This window comes from Egretta garzetta, unplaced genomic scaffold (genome assembly GCF_000687185.1).
Source record: "Egretta garzetta isolate BGI_Z169 unplaced genomic scaffold, ASM68718v1 scaffold439, whole genome shotgun sequence".
NCBI lineage: Eukaryota > Metazoa > Chordata > Aves > Pelecaniformes > Ardeidae > Egretta > Egretta garzetta.
In genome coordinates, this window is record NW_009260803.1 from 2,258,054 (window position 1) to 2,265,990 (window position 7,937).

A 7,937-nucleotide genomic window follows, 5' to 3' on the forward strand; every position below is an offset into this window, starting at 1 on the left:
TCTTTCCCCGTAATGAAGGCCTGTTTCCCCAAGATCCTAGATCATGTCTTGGAATTCATTACCCAGTTCTCTGTGTTTTCTCAGTGATCACCATTGGTTTTCTGTAAAGACTGTTTGAAGGTGGGTTTTGGTTGCTTGGTTTTGTTTTCTTTTTTATCTTCACAGATCCTCTCTCATAAGGGGTTCTGAATTTTGTTTTCACACACCTCTGGGTGAACGATCACTTTAGTAAGATGTCATTCCTTCACCACAGCAAGCTTACCCTTTTATACCAAATTTATGTTTTACCTGAGCAAGAGTATCACTGCCCACTCCCCCTCCCCCAGCCCCCCAATTTTTCTCCTAGAAAACCTGACTCACTGCATTCCAACCCGGGCATCATGTTATCTTTCTATTCAGGCTCAACAGATTATTTAGGAAGACCTCTTCCCTTTTTGTCTTCATGGCAGACAAGTTCCTAGGTACAGCTCTACTGAGAACTTACTGCACTGGTTAGCAGATTGTATGACAGGAGTGCTAAAATGAAAGCAATTTGTGATTTAAGAAAATTTCCATCAGAACTCGAGCAAACCCAATGTCACCCCTAGGGAATGAGAGAGATGAAAGCCAGCCACCTGAGACTTAATCCATGCTTTTACCAAGTACTATGTCACCAAAAAATTGTGATTCAGTTCTTGAGAGCCATCCTAGATCAGAAGTTCCTCCTTCAGGTTAAGGGGTACTGCTGAACATCTCCCGCAGAGTAAATGTGAATACAGAAAAATACCTGAAGGAAAAAAAGATGTTGATTTGCCAGTAAATCAGAAGATGTTCAGGTGTGGTTTTTGTCTATATGCAGATACACACTAGCTCAATCTTTGCCTTGCTCACTAAATTCCATTACAAGTGGTGGAGAGGGCTATGGCTGGGCTTACCCAGGGTTTACCATGCTTGACGGGCAAGAGAACAAGCATGTAAGGATTATCTGTAGTGATAGGTAAGGCATAAGCACGCTTGGGCATAAGAACACTCATTACGTGAATATGTATACAGACAACATATCTGCAACACCTTTCAACTTCTGGTGATATTCCTTTCCTGTAGAGAATGTGAGCTTATGTGTATAAAATTTCATTCTAAAGCACAAAAGCTGTTGATGATATTAAGTTTAATTGCACTATATTAGTTAATATTTTACAGATAGCTGATTTAAACCCTGTAATCTATTAGTTCTGAATTTTCAATAGGATAAAATGCTCTTACTTCTTGACTAGGCTTGAAATATAAAAATACACTTTCAAAAAATTATCAGGGTGACTAAAATGTGTTCCTCTCAGTGCATCCTAGTGGCTTTCTATGATGGTGTGACGTCAACGGTGGACAGAGGGAAACCAATGGATGTCATCTATCTGGACTTCTGCAAGGCCTTTGACACGGTCCCCCACAACATCCTTCTCTCTAAATTGGAGAGCTATGGATTTGATGGGTGGACTGTTCGGTGGATAAGGAACTGGCTGGATGGTCGCATCCAGAGGGTAGTGGTCAATGGCTCGATGTCCGGATGGAGACCGGTGACGAGTGGTGTCCCTCAGGGGTCCGTACTGGGACCGGTGCTCTTTAACATCTTTATCAATGACTTAGACAGCGAGATCGAGTGCGTCCTCAGCAAGTTTGCGGATGATACCAAGCTGAGTGGTGCGGTTGACACACCAGAAGGACAGGATGTCATCCAAAGAGACCTGGACAGGCTGGAGAGGTGGGCCTGTGTGAACCTCATGAGGTTCAACAAGGCCAAGTGCAAGGTCCTGCACCTGGGTTGGGGTAACCCCCAGTATCAATACAGCCCTCAGCACAAGAAGGACATGGAACTGTTGGAACGGGTCCAGAGGAGGGCTACAAAAATGATCCGAGGGCTGGAGCACCTCTCCTATGAGGACAGGCTGAGAGAGTTGGGCTTGTTCAGTCTGGAGAAAAGGAGGCTACGGGGAGACCTGATTGCGGCCTTCCAGTACCTAAAGGGGGCCTATAGGAAAGATGGGGAACGTCTTTTTAGTAGGGCCAGCTGTGTTAGGACAAGGGGAAATGGTTTTAAACTAGAACAGGGTAGGTTCAGGCTAGAGGTAAGGAAGAAATTTTTTACAATGAGGGTGGTAAAACACTGGAACAGGTTGCCCAGAGAGGTAGTGGAGGCCCCATCCCTGGGAACATTCAAGGCCAGGTTGGATGGGGCTCTGAGCAACCTGATCTAGTTAGCGGTGTCCCTGCTCACTGCAGGGGGGTTGGACTAGATGACCACTAGTGGTCCCTTCCAACCCTAAACATTCTATGATTCTATGATCCTCTCAAAGCACAGTGTGCCGTATACGCGGGCTTTGAGACATCTCTCAGCAATGTTTTATGCCAAAACTCTTTCATGTTTAGAGTATAGGATCAATTAGTCCTTGTAGAAGCCTTCTATTACTGACAATATTCGTAACATTTTATACATTATACGGTTGTATAAATCTGACTAGATTTCTGATCTTTTGCCAGATTACGGTTGTAACTTACCTTGGATGTAAAGCCACAACTGGTGCTTAGCAAATAAGGAGTTTAATAAGAGAATAAGGAGAAATACAAATTGCTCAGTTCTTCGCCAAGTCCTTCTCCCAAGTTTGAAGCATACACCTCAGCTAACGGCTTACCTAAATTCCTGAAGAGATCAGCACTTCAATGGAGAGGCGAGGGAGAGGGAAGGGGAGAGGATAATTTTTTGGCCTGATAGTGAGTCCAATCAGAAAGTATTAGCTGTGTAAAAAGAGGTCACCTGTTAAAGCCTAACTGAAATCTGGGAATCCAAAGGGGACAACTCAGTGAAAAAAAAACAACTAACTTTGGCTAGTTAAAAATCCTATTTATAATAATAAATTGGGAATACTACTCAGTTTCTACTTTGTACAGAGAAAAATACGGTCTTCTTCAAAAAGAAATCAAAGGATAAGTTTATCCTCTGTTGGGTGGACAAATATTTGTCTGTTCAATTTTCTTACAAAAGCTTGTAAATCTCACAATTATGCCATTAAAGAAAACTATTTCAGGTTAAAATGTTTACTTAATTCAAAAGTAATTTCTCAATTTGCTTTTGCTTTCTGTTAGTGGTTTAGAAGGCAGGAAGTCCTCAGCAGTGAACTACATAGGGTAATTTTACAGCTCTGCCCCGCAGAAATGTGCAACAAACTTTTTTGCTAAGGTAAGATTTATGGAATTGTAGAGTTTTAAAGGGAAAAAGGCCCATGAAATCAATCAGATTTGTATATCACCAGTCATTCCATTTCATTCAGTTACTCTGAATGAAGTCTAATATATTGTGTTTGGTGAAAGCATATCTCCTAGAAGAGCTTTCATGTGTCTTGATTTGAAGACATTAAGAACTGACAACTCTACCAATTTTCTAAGCAGTTTGGCCCAATAACTATTCTCCTTCACTGTTAAAAATGCTGTTATTTTCTCTTGGAAATGACTGGCCTCAGCTTCCAGCTGACATTCTCCTACTGAAGTACAGCCTTTAATATGTCATGGCAATACCTAGAGACTATAATTAAGTCACCATAGAATCTTCTTCTTTTTTTGCTAAGCTGAAAAGATAAAGGTGTTAAAAGTCCTATTCTGAAGTTCTCCAGCTCTCAGGTAAGCTCTGTGGCAGGTCTCTTCTGCTCCTTCTCCATCTTCCATATGGGATCAAACAACAGGTTCATCTGATACAGTATTCTATCCCTAGCAGTGGCTAAAAGCAGATGCCAAAAAGAAGTATGAATAAGTCCATCATTTTCCTTCAGTATTCTTCTGATCTCCACCTTCTGCTTTACAGGGACTTCTTGAGGATGAAAGGGGTTTTACATATTTAAATACCCTCCACTGGCTTATCTTCTAACACTTGAATTTGTTGAGTCCTGTTTTTAACCCATGTAAACCTTTTGCCTCTACAATATCCTCAGCAAGGAGTTCCATAGCTTAACTCTATTCTATATAGAGAACCACCTGTGTTCATTTGGAGTAACAAGTCCTACTAGCCCCAGTTAAAAACCAGGACACCAAAATTGCATGCAATTGCTTTGCCCATTTTACTGCTATGGTATACAGAATAGCATCAGTAACCTGCTCTTAGCAATATTCTTGCACTCATCCATCAGGAGATTCCTAAACCATTTTTTGCTATAGTCTCGTAACAGTTCAGATTGAACTGACTACTACAACCAGCCTCTAGATAACTTCAGAAGTCAACACCTTCCAGAATACAGTCCACCAAGCTGCCCACCAACCTACATTTTTAGTTACTACAGGCATGTTATATGTTAATTTGCCTATGGTCCAGAAAGTTTTAGGCTGAATGCCCAAAGCTTTCAAACAACCCAAAGAATTCTGCGTGACTGCTTTTTTTGGTCACTTGCTTACAAACTCAATCACCAGTGATTTTATATTACTGGCTTTTACTGGTCCCTGAAGCACCTGGATCACTCTACCCTGTTCAATGGTAATTCTACACCAACAAGCAGACTCTGAGAACAGTTAACTGTTTGTAATTCATTTTGCATATTCTCTCTTGATACCATATAATGCGATTTCAAATGAAAATATACAGCACTAAGTCAAACACCCCTTACATAAATCTTGCCACAGTCACCTTCATCAGGCTTGTAATAGCCTTAAATTATGATATCAGGCTTCTCTGACAGCACTTGTTTTTCATAAAAATCACTTGCACTGTATGAATTACACTGATTGTTTAATTCTTCAGCAACAGTACCGTATTTATTCTTTCCTACCGTTTTGCTGAACGTGGATTTCAACCTATGTGACCAATAGTCACCTATATGCTCTTTTTGAACACTGGAACTCATTAGCAGTGTTCTAGTACAATGGCATATGCCCGGTATCCCAAGATGAACAGCTCTGGGAAAACCCTCCCCACTGCCAATTCTTGTAGATTTGTAGAGTGCAAGTTATTCAATCCTATTCATGTAAAAATGTTTATTTTTAGTGCATATTGCTTAATATCCTCCTCACTTAATAATGGACTGGAAAGTACCCCATTGTTCTCACACGACATGACTATATCACGTTGCTTCTTTCTAAATGCAGAAGAGAAACAGTAATTTATAAATTGTCTTTTTTTTTGTCATTTGCAATATTAGCATTTACATCTACTAAAGGGTCTGCAACACAAATGGGATTTATTAGTTCTTAATATATTAAGTTATACATCTTATTGGCTACAATCATTGTATCCATGTTTTTTTTCCTTGGCAGTCTTAGCCTTCTTTATAATTTTTAACACTTTACAATTCCTCATTTTGTAACTATTTCCTACTCCTGACCCACCACTCCTGTTTTGTTTATTTTAAATTGCTGTTTTTATTGGTGAACAGATTGTTTCTTAGTCAGAATCGTTCTCAAAAATTTTTAAGTTGTGACATTGTGGGATCTTGGCCAATTGAATTTTAAAGACATACCACTTCCCATTCACAATTTTTCTTTCAATAATTTTACGCATTGTTTCTGTTAGCACTGATATCCTTAGCATTTTTAATTCATCAGGAGTATAATGCAACCAAGTATTGGTTGAGTCTATCCTCTGTTAATCAATACCGAACAAAATTAGGTCATGATTATTGGTTTCTAGGCAACCACTAACTTCCAATTCATTTAATTAATTTGTCTTTATCTATCCTAATTGGGTCTAAAATAGATTGATTGTTGTTTGGTACCATGTCTTTTGTATCATCTACAATTTTTACAATGACTAATGATGATTAGCTGTACAGGATTTCCAGCACAGGGCCCACAAACTGAACTTCCCCCATAACATTGCACTTTTTTCCTTCCACCATGGGAAATTATTATTTAAAATATATTCATCAAGAAAATAGTGGTGAAACAAAAATTAATTTCCAGATGTCAGGAAGAAGCACAAGTACTGAAGCAACAAGCTGGTGCATAATCTCATGTTCTTTGGCATGCAAATAAAAAGATAAGAAATCTATTCATAGAGAAGCATGTCTTGTTTCTAATTCATAAAACAATGAAAAGCATTCAGTAGCCTTTCATAAATCAGTATTCATTAAGCTGTCTTTTTCCTGCTATCTGCCTCTGACAACCACTCCAACCCTTCCACAACTATTCTCAAAACACCCTTCTCCTACATCATCCTTCCACCTACTGCATTCCTTCCTCTTCCTTTGACTTGGGCTACCACATAACCTCCTGATGTCTAGCCTCTCTAACCCCTGCCAGTAACGACTTGCTATGCAACCAGAACTACACTTCTGGAAAACCCCTCCAGGAGTCTCCATTTAACTCTACCCCCCACTACCTCTGAAGGTATTTGGAAATTGTTTCATTTTTCAGAGAGGAAGCTGAGATCCTGACCTTGTGATTCACTTCTTGTTGCAGTAATTTTACTTCTCCCATACCAAATGACTACAGCCATTAGAATGAGCTGCTCCCTGATTATCTGTTGAAACAGGGTTAACAAAGTTTGTAAAAAAAGGTCAGCAGTTCACTGACCCTGATTACTGATTAAAATGAGGACTTTTTTCTTCTGCAATGCTGTTGTATCAATAATAACATATAACAGAGACCTACTTGTATAGGAAAACCAGCTGTAGTAGTACTAGAAGCTCGTGACAGTCAGTACTCCACCTTTCTCTACAAGCATGAATTCCCTACGTCTTAATGCTCTCCTTATTAAGTCAGCATAACAACTGATAGCCACCCCAGCTCAGAGATCAAAGTTTAAACTTTTTCTTCAGACTGCTTTTACCATTTAGGTTTGACCACCTAGCCATCTTGCGACCCAGCTGCATGGCCAAACCCGTTCCGTCTTTTGCAGTGAAGCAGTAGAATGAGAAAGCCACTGCCTATTATCCACTTACTGAGTGGTTACCACCACTCTCTCCCGAGTCTCCTGTTTTACCCTTTCCTTCCATTTGAAAGCTTTTGTTGTGAAGCCAGCCAAAGTCCAGTTTGAATTTCTGACAGAGGAAAAAAATTAAACCTAAATACAATGAAATTCTAAAAAGATGCATTACTAACTTGAAAAGGCAGCTGTTTATTGTAAACTAAGATTACAAGTTACTTTTTTATTTATTACAATGAATGCTTAATTTGGGTTGGAATAAGGACAGGTTTTCACTATTTTGAAATTTTACTCAGTGGAAGCATCAGTCTAGCAATGCTAGAATAGGCTGGGCTTTGCCAGATACCTACCTCCTGGCATGTTTGAATGTGTGTGATTGTTTCTGTGCAGTGTCAAGGCAATTAACTCATGTTTCCAAAGAAGGAGTGTTCCTTGTTTTCTTGGGGGACTTTATGTCACAGCCTTGGAATAGTGTCAGAGTGAGTTGTTTCCTATACAGACAAAGTTTCATGCCTATCACGGAGAGCTGCAAAACCAGAAAAGATGTCTTTCTCCAGGTTATCTTTTCCATTCCAAGATCAGATCTTTACAATAAGAAATGTGAACATGAATTTCATAGAATCACAGAATAGTTTGGGTTGGAAGGGACCTTTAAAGGGCATCTAGCCCAACCCCAATTTGATTCAGAAGGGTCCATGAAGCCAATATGAAAACTAGCAGACAAGTTTGCTATGTTACCACATAACAAGTTTCAGAAGCACTTCAGAACATAGCCATTAGTCTTCTGTGCTGAGTGCAGTTGTAGCCATAAGATGATCTGTCTCAATTACTGCCTGATGCAGACTGAGGGAACTGGCCTCCTCAAAAACAAAGTACAAAAAAATCCTATTCATTGGGACAGGTATAGAACATAATACTTTTCATTTGTGGTCACAATGTGGTTTTCCTCCTCCCTACACACACGGATGATGTTATTATGTTAGCTGATGCTAACATCATTGTACAATCATGTAGGCATTTTCATATACATGTAATAGCAGAAATTCTCCTGTACTTCAGTATC